Raw genomic sequence first — 15,194 nt, forward strand, 5'->3', positions numbered from 1 at the left:
ATAAGTCTATAATAACGAAAGTATACTCATGACACTAAAAGAATGATTATGAAGAGACTCTATGAGTTAAATAGAAAAGACGATAACAAAGAAATAAATTCTTCGCTCATGCGAATAAGTGCGGGGCTCACCAGGAACTATCAACTCGTATACTCTAATTAATAAAATTTGTTTTGCGTCAATTGCTATGTCTGTACAAAAAAATAATAGCAGGGAGTGAGTTGCTAGCTCAGTGAGAAATAATATTTAACCACAACCGGTTTTTAATTGGGGACAAGTCAGAAATCATGCTTGTATAATAATCACAAAATAAAATTCCGTTTTTTAAAACAGTAATAATAATCAGTCTCATCATATGTTTCCTGCAACAAAATCAATTTAACAATTCAATAATAAACTCAGTAAATACTGTGTCATATCAAGTCTTTATATTTGGGAGGTTACCAGGAAAGGATCATGTAATTTGTATCACTCTATGGACCGCTTATTAAGAGGAGTTAAATATAACTGTAGGTCCCTACTCGAGGGAAAACTTTAACTGTATTCTAGTTCTACCTTCCCACTAGCGAGGGCTCTAACTGTACTCGGTAATCAGTAAATACAAGGTGCACCAGGTTTAACCAACCCGCCGTTAGCTATGGTATCCTTCAAAGTCTCCTCCCATTCATATTTTTCTTTGTAAACAGTAAATCTTCACATAGAAGAATTTTCAAAACAGTACAGGACATTTTAATTTTTATCAAATCATGTAATCCAATTTCGGTAACGGTAACCATATCTATAGTAATAGTAAAACATGTCTAGTAATAGAGAACATTTTAAATAACTATAAACATCTCAACAAAACTATTCAGTACCATATCAAGTAAGAGACTTGTCCCACATGTAATTTCAAACATTCAGTAACATATTTTATATTCAAAATAATTTATAAACCATGCAGGTTATGAAAACACAAATTGCGGTAAGATTACTACTCACAGTACTCACGCCAACATAACAAGCGCTCCAGCTCGAGCACTCGTTCAACTTCTTTAACTACCTATAATGTTACAAAATCAATCTTGCATCAACTTCGTGAATTGCCAACGTAATTGGTCCATTTCTATTACATTTAATCAATTCTGCGATATCCATTCCTCTGAAATATGACCCTTAATTCTCTGTTAATTAATTTAGTACTACTTAATTGTCTAGGAGTTGCATTTTGTTTTTTTAAATCTTTTCTTATTATTTGATTAATACTAGTATACATAGAGGACAAGAAGAATTTCTTTTGTTTGACACAAAAATAGTACTCATATCCTTATGTAGCAGTTTACAAGCACTCTAACTTGCATTGTAAAGTGCTCAGTATAAACTGATAGGTTCTTTGTTCAATCTAATAGGAATTCCATGATTGTGCTATATTGAAACACCTTAAGAATCATTTGTTATCTTTACCCTAAATTACAAAATCAATAACTAATGATAGACTAGGTATTGAATAAAGGAAATATCAGATAAATTACCAAGGAAAAAAATGGGATTAAATTACCTAGCTTGTTCTCTTCCATTCCAAAAATCCATTCATTAGAAAGAAGTAAACTCTCATCTTTCGTTGCCTCCGATCACTTCTGCCGAATTTCAATTGCTCCATACCCTATCCCTTTTTGCTTTAGGTTAGTTATGTAGTGCACTTTGGCACTAATTCTTCTCTTATTTTCCTTAAGGCTTGATATTAGCTTCTATTTTTATTTTTTTGTTTGCATGAGCTTTTATCCTCCGTCCCTCCTACTCTCGTTCCTTTTTCTTTGAGATTGCAAGGAATTAAAATATTTACCCTTTCCAATCTCTATAAGATGCCCTATAGTAGTTATCTTTAGTGCTTCGGCCCTTTAATTTTTTTTAATTTATGTACTTACAAATTATGCTTGTAGCCTTATAATGTAAGGTATTACATTATCCCCATCTTATGAAATTCGGTCCCCGAATTTCAAAATAAGTGCATCCCTATAGTCCTAAAAAAAGTGAGGATACTTCTCTTGCATAACTTATTCTACCTCCCAAGTAGATTCCTCGATGATACTGTTTCTCCACAAGAATTTAACGAATATAATTTATTTTTGACTGTAGATGTCTTACTTGACTATCAATAATAGCTATTGACTCCTCATCATAAGATACATTTTGATCAAGCAACATAATCAGTGTTTCATATGGTTGAGAGGAGTTTGTATATATCTCTTAGCATAGATACATGAAATGTTGGACGAATATAAGATAAGAAGGAATTTCCAAAATACAAGCCACAACTCCCATTCGGTAGGTATCTTGTATAATTTTATAAATCTTAGATTCATCAACCCCATTTTTACAAATTGCATTACATCTTTCATAAGGGATACATGTATGAACACTCTGTCTCCAATTGTGAACATTAAGTATCTTTTTCTCTTATCCGCATAAGAATTTTGTCAGACTATGAGCAATCACAGTCTGATCAATTGGACATTGTCAATAGCTTCTTGTACTAAGTCGGGTCCCAATAAGTTAGTCTTACCAGCTTCAAACCCTCCGATAAGAGAACGACATCTTCTACCATATAATGCTTCGTATGATGCCATCTGAACACCGGACTGAAGCTATTGTTGTAAGCAAATTCAGCCAAAGGTAGATAAGCGTCCCAACTACCTCTACACTTATGAATACAATTTCTCAATATATCCCCCAAGATCTCTACAGCACATTCAGACTTTGTATTTGCGTGTGATAAAACTAATATTAATATCTACTCGTGTACCCAACATTAGGTTTTCAATCTATTAGAGGTGATGGACAATATAGCTCTACTGGGTCAAATAATTTTCTGTTCATGTATATCTATGCATATTTTACCTCACTATAAGAGGTTTTAACTAGCAAGAAGCGTGCCTACTTTTTAAACCAATTTACAACTTTTCTACATATAATCATACCTCTAATGGTTTGAGTAATTTAGTCATATAATGTATTGTTCTATTGTATGTCCACTTCAAAATCTTGAGTTATTTTAGTGGGCCTATGAGTCGCAAGTCCTTGCCTTAACGTACTAACATGTCATCTAGTTAGAAACAAAGTTAACGAATTTTCTTTTTCCTTCTTTCTTTTTCAACCAATCATTTTTTTTTATAGTCATGGTGCATCTTATAGACCTGAGATATAGGTGTATCTAGAGTTGTGAGTTCCATCACGAATAGCTTGTCTCAACCCATATATGTTTGCTATACATAATTAATTACCTAGTCCGAGAATACCCTAACTATTAACAGTCATATCCTTGCTTTTACCAGCTAGAAACTAATCTCAGTAATTAAACAATCACTCGTCCTCGTATTGGCTAGCCTTTATAAACTCTACATCAGGATTGACCAATAGCTAATAATGTCTTTGACTTTTTTTTCTTCACATTGAATCTAATACGTGTACCCTCTAGTATATGCATATCTTGTCCAGAAGTGTCTTTACAGGAGCTATATGTGCCAAATCACCCCTATTTTTTTGCATAAGCTATAATATTTATTTTTCCCGAACAATACAAAACAGTACAATTATATCTTCAATAGTTCCCTCCACCAGCATTGCTAAATATTTATATCTCTATTGATTTTAAATGTACTTCAGGCTCTTGTGCTAGGAATAATTCTCATAGGTTTCTTCGTATAAATAGTCTCTAAATCTAAAAAGGAAATACCACTGTGATCATCTCCACATCATGAGTGGCATAATACGACTTGAGCTTCTTCAATTTCCATGAAGCTTAAGCTATCACACGACTATTCTGCATGAGAAAATATCCAAATCCTACCCTCAAAGTATTAAAGAACATCGTAAATCCTCTAGACCCTAACATTGGTGTGATTGTTAAACATGTGATGGGCTTCTGAAATATCGTTTTACATTCCTCCGTCCACTGAAATTTAGTGGTTTCTTTTATGTTAACTTGGTGAGTGGTGGTGCTATTCTGGAGAAATCCTACACAAATGCCGATAGTAGCCTATCAAACCAAAAGTAATCTCTGTAGGAGAAATGGGTCTTGGCCATTTATGAACTGTTTCTATCTTTTTAGAATCTAACAGTTTTTCCATTATTAGATACCATGTGTCCTATGAATGCCATCGAGTCCAGCTAATTGAAGAACTTGAAAAAAACGTTGATTTTCTTGCATCTTTTTTGACATATTTTTCAAGTAATTCTCGTGCTCTGCACGGTACGAGGATATACCATAATATAGTAAGTAAAAACTATGAATTTGTTTTTTCAAAAAAAAAATAACTTTGAACATAATATTCATTATATACATCAATGCAATTGGAGCATTGGCCAATCTAAAGGACATCATAGGTAACTTATACGATTTGTACCGAGTACTAGAGGCAACATCGAAATATCTTCCTTTCTTATTCTAAGCTGATAATAGCCAGACCAAAGATCAATGACTTCTTGTAACTGATCAAACAAGTTATCTATACAAGATAAGGGATATTTTTTGTGTATTATTATCTTATTTAAATTATTTGTAGCTGGCCCATATTCTTAAAGACTCATCCCTTTTTTTTTTCAAACAATATTGGTGTACCCCATAGTATAACACTCGGTATAATAAAACATGTATCCAGTAGGTCTTTCAATTATTCAATTAGCTCTCTCAACTCTGTTGGTGCCGTATGATATAGTTTGTGTGTCAGGTGTCAGCTCAATACCGAAGTCTGTTTCTCATATTGAAGGTAGTCCTAGTAAATCCTTAGGAATACATTAGAGAATCTTTCATTATGATACTTTTTTTTCTCAAACCAAGTGTTTCTTCTCTTGTGCCCCTTACCGTATCTATGAGATCCAAAAGTCGTCAAAATATATAATTTTCTCATCTCTAAAACCTCTAATCCCCTTTTTCGACAAAACTAACTTTCAAAGTTCACCAAACCTAATAGTCTTTCTATAGTAATCGAGGTAGCATGGTAAGAAGATAGCTAATCCATATCCATCTGTACGTTAGAGTCAACCATATCAAGTACAACTTGGTTAGCTAGGTTTCATTCTCTTAACTGAATCTTAAAAGTTTTAAACACATATCTAACTATTATAAATTTTTCACAAATGTGGAAACCCGAAAAAGATCGCTTAATCTCTCAAAACATTCTTGAATTTTTAAATCTTCAACTCATATTAAAATCCATACTAAAAGATATTCTAATTTCAATCTTCTTATCTGAGTTCTTGCACGTCTATCATGTCCATATTTTTAATCTTTATGGTAAGTGCAACTGCTACAACATAGGTTTAAGTATTCATATAGGCAGTTGTTGTCTTACTTAAACAATTAATCAACCTTTCAACAAGCCTCTAAACTTAAGATATTGCTGGCTTATCCACCTACGAAAGTTGGCGTTATATGTAAGTATACCCAACGTCAAAATCAATTTCTTAAATGATCTAGCAGGTAAGTTCACGTCACAAAGTACCAAGAAGGAAGTGATTCATAAACACTTTAGTGACATTATTCCCAATTAAGTTGCATTGATCTTGTCGGCATCTCTAAGAGTACAGTAGCGTTTCATGTATTCGCCATGTTCTCTAATCTAAAAGTTGCATATTCCATAGACCTCTTCATGAAATATCCTATAGCTAATAACGTGGTAATTATTTTACTAAAACCTTTAAGAATCATTTGAACTATTAGAAATAGTAAACTTAGTAGTTTCAACTTTAGGAACTTTATTGTTCCCCATAATCTTCAAGTGCATGATGACTTTAGAGCCCCTATTCTGTTGCACATTCTTCTCGTGTTTATATATTATATCCATAAAGATCTAAAATTTTTTTTTCATGGGGATAGGTACCTTTTTGTGATAACACTCCTTTATCGTTGTAGTGGTGGACTAGTATAAATTTTCGAAATTGACTCTATTACGCATCTTACCGAAAACACCTCATATGGCACAATGAACATTTCACTTGTCTGGTATACTACTTATATAGCATCTCTTTGCTTGGAGATGGTTGTATGTCCATTGGCAAAATTTGACGAATTTGAAGTTTGAACCTCTAACAAAATTCAATTATAGAGTGATTGGTCCGAGCCATACACGAATATGATAAGTAATGAAAGATTCAGTTATTTGATCCTAATCGCCACACACGTACGGAGGAAAAAGAAAGAAAGACAAGACACATCCTATCACGTCTTCGCAGAATCACGATTATGGGAATGGCCGGCAACATAATCATAATTGAGATTCTACTATCGACGTGTGCTCCGTTAGTCACAAGAATAACCTAGGGCTCTGATACCAACTTTGTCATGACCCAAATTAGGATCATGACCGACGCTTAGGAGCAAGTGCCCCTAAGTAAGCCTCATTGATATTTTAGAAAAAATCGGACAGAGTTTCCCCTATTTTTGGACTATCCAAAAAAAATTCATGTCGCAAAAATCAACAACCAAACATCATAATATCAATCCAACCAACAATAACTTTATCCATTAACCAAAACAAGTCTCAACTATTATAATACACCCACTAACAGCCACAAATACTAATTTATCTCCAAATTCGATAAGGAAGTGCAATGCTCGTCATAAGTCTATAATAACGAAAGAATACTCATGACACTAAAAGAATGACTATGGAGCGACTCTATGAGTTAAATAGAAAAGACGATAACAAAGAAATAAACTCTTCGCCCACGCGAATAAGTGCAGGGCTCACCAGGAACTATCAACTCGTAAATTCTAATTAACGAAATTCTCGCTTGCGTCACCTGCTATGTCTGTACAAAAAAAATAATAGCGGGGAGTGAGTCGCTAGCTCAGTGAGTAATAATATTTAACCACAACTATTTTTAATTGGGGAGAAGTCAAAAATCATGCTTGTATAATAATCACAAAATAAAATGCCCTTTTTAAAAACGGTAATAATAATCAGTCTCATCATATGTTTCCTGCAACAAAAGCAATTTAACAATTCATAATAAACTCGGTAAATACTGTGTCATATCAAATTTTTATTTTTGGGAGGTTACCAGGAAAGGTTCATGTAATCTGTATCACTCTATGGACCCCTTATTAAGAGGAGTCAAATATAACTGTAGGTCCCTACTCGAGGGAAAACTGTAACTGTATGCTAGTTCTACCTTCCCACTAGCGAGGGCTCTAACTGTACTCGGTAATCAGTAAATACAAGGTGCACCAGGTCTAACAAACCCGTCATTAGCTACGGGATCCTTCAAAGTCTCCTCACATTCATATTTTTCTTTGTAAACAGTAAATCTTCACATGGAAGAATTTTCAAAACAGTACAGGGCATTTTAATTTTTATCAAATCATGTAATCCAATTTCGGTAACGATAATCGTATCTCTAGTAATAGTAAAACATGTCTAGTAACATAGAACATTTTAAATAACTATAAACATCTCAAGTAAACTATTCAGTACCATATCAAGTAAGAGACTTGTCCCACATGCAATTTCAAACATTCGGTAACATATTTTATTTTCAAAATAATTTATAAACCATGCAGGTTATGAAAACACAAATTGCGGTAAGATTACTACTGGCAGTACTCGCTCCAACATAACCAGTGCCCCAGCTCGAGCACTCGTTCAACTTCTTCAACTACCTATAATGTTACTAAATCAATCTTGCATCAACTTCGTGAATTGCCAACATAATTGGTCCATTTCTATCACATTTAATCAATTTACCGATATCCATTCCTCTGAAATATGACCCTTAATTCTATTTTAATTAATTTAATATTGCTTAATTGGCTAGGAGTTGCATCTTGTTTTTTATAAATCTATTCTTATTATTTTATTAATACTAGTATACATAGAGGACAAGAAGAATTTCTTTTGTTTGACACAAAAATAGTACTCATATCCTTATGTTGCAGTTTACAAGCATTACTAACTTGCATAGTAAAGTGCTCAGTATAAACTGATAGGTTCTTTGTTCAATCTAATAGGAATTCCATGATTATACTATATTGAAACACCTTAAGAATCCTTTGTTATCTTTACCCTAAATTACAAAATCAATAACTAATAATAGGCTAGGTATTGAATAAAGGAAATATCAGAGAAATTACCAAGGAAAATAAAAGGGATTAAATTACCTAGATTGTTCTTTTCCATTCCAAAAATCCCTTCATTAGAAAGAAGTAAACTCTCATCTTTTGTTGCCTCCGATCACTTCTACCGTATTTCAATTGCTTCATACCCTATCCCCTTTTATTTTAGGTTAGTTACATAGTGCACTTTGGCACTAATTCTTCTCTTATTTTCCTTAAGGTTTGATATTAGTTTGTTTTCTTGTTTGCAGGAGCTTTTATCCTCCATCCCTCCTACTCTCGTTCCTTTTTCTTTGAGATTGCAAGGAATTAAAATATTAACCATCTCCAATCTCTATAAGATGCCCTATAGTGGTTATCTTTTGCGCTTCGGCCCCTTAATTTTTTTTTTAATTTATGTACTTACAAATTACGCTTATACCCTTATAATGTAAGGTATTACAAATTGCAATAGCAACCTTTCCCTTTTAATTTTATAAAAAATAGTAAAAATAATTCATGAAAATAAATTGAAGGTAATAAAATGATTTGTAATATATAATTATTAATTTAAAAATACTGGACTTAATTTTTTATAAATATAAACGCAATTAAATTTAAAAGAGGCTAATATTGCAATTATATGTAATTTAGCTTTACAAATACTAAATAAATTTTTAAAAATATGCAAACATTATTTTGACTATATTTTAGTATAAATATGAGAATTCAATAAATGAATCACCAAGATTGATAACTTTGGGAATTATTATTGTATTTTTTATGAATAAAATAGAGGAATAAATTGGTTAAAAAAACTTTAAAATTAAGAAAATTAATAAACCACTGGGACATACTTATATATGCATATATATGCTATTTTGAAAGTATTTTGCATATCAAATTATACAGGAAAAAATTGGATATCAACAGTGATTTCCCTGTTGTTGCTGCTGCTACTACTTGCTGGACTCCTTATTACACCAAAATGGAAAGGAAAAAGATAAACTAGCTAAACCTATCAACTACGACTTACAAGATTCCTATCTATAAATCTTCTGAAGCCTGATCTTGAGTCTTAGAAGGTTCTTGCCACAGACTCTGATCTGAATCATGATGCTCGTTAGCTGTAAACTGCTGGTTCATTCTTCAGCCTTGGATCAAGGTGGGACATGCGAAGCCTGTGACTTCAATCATATCTTGAGCAGTCAACATCCTTCTCCACTTCAGCACTTTAAGTTCATTTCTTTTTGCCCTTTTTCTTTTTTTCTTTATTTATTGAGAATCATTCTTTTGGTCATCTCGAACCCTGTGCCTCGAGATCAAACCTGCTTAGACATCAAAACAAACAAGCGAACAAAATTTTTCTGCCCCAGTTTTAACTAGAAAAATTTTGTGAGTTATTGTAACAAAAACCCTATACTATCTCTCTAATGAGAGCAATAAAATAAGGATCATGTGTCTCCAGGAGAAAGAGATTAGGTAGTGGTGCGTTATATCTATAAAAACTCAACCGGGGAGTGAAGACCCTGTGTTGGAAAAAGCGACTAAGGAGTGGAGGCCCTATGTTTGAAATCTCAACTAGGGATTGGAGACCCTATGTTGGCAAAAGGCGACTAGGGGTTGGAGACCTATGTCTAAAAAAACCTCAACTAGGGATTGGAGATCCTATGTTAGAAAAAGGCGACTAGGAGATGAAGATCCTATGTCTAAAAAATCTCAACTAGGGGTTGGGGACCCTATGTTGGCAAAAGACGACTAGGGGATGAAGACCCTATGTCTAAAAAATCTCAACTAGGGGTTGGGGACCCTATGTTGGCAGAAGGCGACTAGGGGATGAAGACCCTATGTCTAAAAATCTCAACTAGGGATTGGAGACCCTATGTTGGCAAAAGGCGATTAGGGGATGGAGACCCTATGTATAAAAAATCTCAACTAGGGGTTGGAGACCCTATGTTGGCAAAAGGCGACTAGGGGATGAGACCCTATGTCTAAAATATCTCAACTAGAGGTTGGAGACCCTATGTTAGAAAAATGCGACTAGGGGATGGAGATCCTATGTCTGAAAAATCTCAACTAGGGGTTGGAGACCCTATGTTGGCAAAAGGCGACTAGGGGATGGAGACCCTATGTCTAAAATCTCAACTACGGGTTGGAGACCCTATGTTGGCAAAAGGCGACTAGGGGATGGAGACCCTGTGTCTAAAATCTCAACTAGAGGTTGGAGACCCTATGTCGGCAAAAGGCGACTAGGGGATGGAGACCCTATAACTAAAAGTCTCAACTAGGGGTTGGAGACCCTATGTTGGCAAAAGGCGACAAGGGGATGGAGACCCTATGTCTAAAAATCTCAACTAGGGGTTGGAGACCCTATGTTGGCAAAAGGCGACTAGGGGATGGAGACCCTATGTCTAAAAAATCTCAACTACGGGTTGGAGGCGACTAGGGGATGGAGACCATATGTCTAAAAAATCTCAACTACGGGCTGGAGACCTAATGTTGGCAAAAGGCGACTAGGGGATGGAGACCATATGTCTAAAAAATCTCAACTACGGGTTGGAGGCCCTATGTTGGCAAAAGGCGACTAGAGGATGGAGACCCTATATCTAAAAAATCTCAACTAGGGGTTGGAGGCCCTATGTTGGCAAAAGGCTACTAGGGGATGGAGACCCTATGTCTAAAATCTCAACTAGAGGTTGGAGACCCTATATTGGAAAAAGGCGACTAGGGGATGGAGACCCTATGTCTAAAAATGTCAACTAGGGGTTGGAAACCCAATGTTGGCAAAAGGCGACTAGGGGATGGAGATCCTATGTCTAAAATCTCAACTAGGGGTTGGAGACCCTATGTTGGCAAAAGGCAACTAGTGGATGGAGACCCTATGTCTAAAAACTCTCAACTAGGGGTTGGAGACCCTATGTTGGAAAAAAGGCAACTAGGGGATGGAGACCCTATGTCTAAAAATCTCAACTAAGGGTTGGGGACCCTATGTTGGCAAAAGGCGACTAGGGAATGGAGGCCCTGTGTCTAAAAAATCTCAACTAGGGGTTGGAGACCCTATGTTGGCAAAAGGCGACTAGGGGATGGAGACCCTATGTCTAAAATCTCAACTAAGGGTTGGAGACCCTATGTTGGCAAAAGGTGACTAGGGGATGGAGACCCTATGTCTAAAAATCTCAACTAGGGGTTGGAAACCCTATGTTGGCAAAAGGTGAATAGGGGATGGAGACCCTATGTCTAAAATCTCAACTAGGGATTGGAGACCCTATGTTGGCAAAAGGCGACTAGGGGTTGGAGACCCTATGTCTAAAAAAACCTCAACTAGGGATTGGAGATCCTATGTTAGAAAAAGGCGACTAGGAGATGAAGACCCTATGTCTAAAAAATCTCAACTAGGGGTTGGGGACCCTATGTTGGCAAAAGACGACTAGGGGATGAAGACCCTATGTCTAAAAAATCTCAACTAGGGGTTGGGGACCCTATGTTGGCAGAAGGCGACTAGGGGATGAAGACCCTATGTCTAAAAATCTCAACTAGGGATTGGAGACCCTATGTTGGCAAAAGGCGATTAGGGGATGGAGACCCTATGTATAAAAAATCTCAACTAGGGGTTGGAGACCCTATGTTGGCAAAAGGCGACTAGGGGATGAGACCCTATGTCTAAAATATCTCAACTAGAGGTTGGAGACCCTATGTTAGCAAAATGCGACTAGGGGATGGAGATCCTATGTCTGAAAAATCTCAACTAGGGGTTGGAGACCCTATGTTGGCAAAAGGCGACTAGGGGATGGAGACCCTATGTCTAAAATCTCAACTACGGGTTGGAGACCCTATGTTGGCAAAAGGCGACTAGGGGATGGAGACCCTGTGTCTAAAATCTCAACTAGAGGTTGGAGACCCTATGTCGGCAAAAGGCGACTAGGGGATGGAGACCCTATAACTAAAAGTCTCAACTAGGGGTTGGAGACCCTATGTTGGCAAAAGGCGACAAGGGGATGGAGACCCTATGTCTAAAAATCTCAACTAGGTGTTGGAGACCCTATGTTGGCAAAAGGTGACTAGGGGATGGAGACCCTATGTCTAAAAAATCTCAACTACGGGTGGCAAAACGCGACTAGGGGATGGAGACCATATGTCTAAAAAATCTCAACTACAGGCTGGAGACCTAATGTTGGCAAAAGGCGACTAGGGGATGGAGACCATATGTCTAAAAAATCTCAACTACGGGTTGGAGGCCCTATGTTGGCAAAAGGCGACTAGAGGATGGAGACCCTATGTCTAGAAATCTCAACTAGGGGTTGGAAACCCTATGTTGGCAAAAGGTGAATAGGGGATGGAGACCCTATGTCTAAAATCTCAACTAGGGATTGGAGACCCTATGTTGGCAAAAGGCGACTAGGGGTTGGAGACCCTATGTCTAAAAAAACCTCAACTAGGGATTGGAGATCCTATGTTAGAAAAAGGCGACTAGGAGATGAAGACCCTATGTCTAAAAAATCTCAACTAGGGGTTGGGGACCCTATGTTGGCAAAAGAGGACTAGGGGATGAAGACCCTATGTCTAAAAAATCTCAACTAGGGGTTGGGGACCCTATGTTGGCAGAAGGCGACTAGGCGATGGAGACCATATGTCTAAAAAATCTCAACTACGGGCTGGAGACCTAATGTTGGCAAAAGGCGACTAGGGGATGGAGACCATATGTCTAAAAAATCTCAACTACGGGTTGGAGGCCCTATGTTGGCAAAAGGCGACTAGAGGATGGAGACCCTATATCTAAAAAATCTCTACTAGTGGTTGGAGGCCCTATGTTGGCAAAAGGCGACTAGGGGATGGAGACCCTATGTCTAAAATCTCAACTAGAGGTTGGAGACCCTATATTGGAAAAAGGCGACTAGGGGATGGAGACCCTATGTCTAAAAATGTCAACTAGGGGTTGGAAACCCAATGTTGGCAAAAGGCGACTAGGGGATGGAGATCCTATGTCTAAAATCTCAACTAGGGGTTGGAGACCCTATGTTTGCAAAAGGCAACTAGTGGATGGAGACCCTATGTCTAAAAACTCTCAACTAGGGGTTGGAGACCCTATGTTGGAAAAAAGGCAACTAGGGGATGGAGACCCTATGTCTAAAAATCTCAACTAAGGGTTGGGGACCTTATGTTGGCAAAAGGCGACTAGGGGATGGAGGCCCTGTGTCTAAAAATCTCAACTAGGGGTTGGAGACCCTATGTTGGCAAAAGGCGACTAGGGGATGGAGACCCTATGTCTAAAATCTCAACTAAGGGTTGGAGACCCTATGTTGGCAAAAGGCGACTAGGGGATGGAGACCCTATGTCTAAAAATCTCAACTAGGGGTTGGAAACCCTATGTTGGCAAAAGGTGAATAGGGGATGGAGACCCTATGTCTAAAATCTCAACTAGGGATTGGAGACCCTATGTTGGCAAAAGGCGACTAGGGGTTGGAGACCCTATGTCTAAAAAAACCTCAACTAGGGATTGGAGATCCTATGTTAGAAAAAGGCGACTAGGAGATGAAGACCCTATGTCTAAAAAATCTCAACTAAGGGTTGGGGACCCTATGTTGGCAAAAGACGACTAGGGGATGAAGACCCTATGTCTAAAAAATCTCAACTAGGGGTTGGGGACCCTATGTTGGCAGAAGGCGACTAGGGGATGAAGACCCTATGTCTAAAAATCTCAACTAGGGATTGGAGACCCTATGTTGGCAAAAGGCGATTAGGGGATGGAGACCCTATGTATAAAAAATCTCAACTAGGGGTTGGAGACCCTATGTTGGCAAAAGGCGACTAGGGGATGAGACCCTATGTCTAAAATATCTCAACTAGAGATTGGAGACCCTATGTTAGCAAAATGCGACTAGGGGATGGAGATCCTATGTCTGAAAAATCTCAACTAGGGGTTGGAGACCCTATGTTGGCAAAAGGCGACTAGGGGATGGAGACCCTATGTCTAAAATCTCAACTAGGGGTTGGAGACCTTATGTTGGCAAAAGGCAACTAGTGGATGGAGACCCTATGTCTAAAAACTCACAACTAGGGGTTGGAGACCCTATGTTGGAAAAAAGGCAACTAGGGGATGGAGACCCTATGTCTAAAAATCTCAACTAGGGGTTGGGGACCCTATGTTGGCAAAAGGCGACTAGGGGATGGAGGCCCTGTGTCTAAAAAATCTCAACTCGGGGTTGGAGACCCTATGTTGGGAAAAGGCGACTAGGGGATGGAGACCCTATGTCTAAAATCTCAACTAAGGGTTGGAGACCATATGTTGGCAAAATGCGACTAGGGGATGGAGACCCTATGTCTAAAAATCTCAACTAGGGGTTGGAAACCCTATGTTGGCAAAAGGTGAATAGGGGATGGAGACCCTATGTCTAAAATCTCAACTAGGGTTTGGATACTCTATGTTGGCAAAAGGTGACTAGTGGATGGAGAGCCCATGTATAAAAAATCTCAACTAGGCGTTGGAGACCCTATGTTGGCAAAAGGCGACTAGTGGATGGAGACCCTATGTCTAAAAAATCTCAACTAGGGGTTGGAGACCCTATGTTGGGAAAAGGCGTCTAGGGGATGGAGACCCTACGTCTAAAAATCTCAACTAGGGATTGGAAACCCTATGTTGGCAAAAGGCGACTAGGGGATGGAGACCCTATGTTGGCAAAAGGCAACTAGGGGATGGAGACCCTGTGTCTAAAATCTCAAATAGAGGTTGGAGACCCTATGTCAGCAAAAGGCGACTAGGGGATGGAGACCCTATACCTAAAAATCTCAACTAGGGGTTGGAGACCCTATGTTGGCAATAGGCGATAATGGGATGGAGACCCTACGCCTAAAAATCTCAACTAGGGGTTGGAGACCCTATGTTGGCAAAAGGCGACTAGGGGATGGAGACCCTATGTCTAAAAAATCTCAACTACGGGTGGTAAAAGGCGACTAGGGGATGGAGACCATATGTCTAAAAAATCTCAACTACGGGCTGGAGACCTAATGTTGGCAAAAGGAGACTAGGGGATGGAGACCATATGTCTAAAAAATCTCAACTACGGGTTGGAGGCCCTATGTTGGCAAAATGCGACTAGGGGATGGAGACCCTATGTCTAAAAAATCT

This window comes from Nicotiana sylvestris, chromosome 4 (genome assembly GCF_000393655.2).
Source record: "Nicotiana sylvestris chromosome 4, ASM39365v2, whole genome shotgun sequence".
In the NCBI taxonomy this organism is placed as follows: Eukaryota; Viridiplantae; Streptophyta; class Magnoliopsida; order Solanales; family Solanaceae; genus Nicotiana; species Nicotiana sylvestris.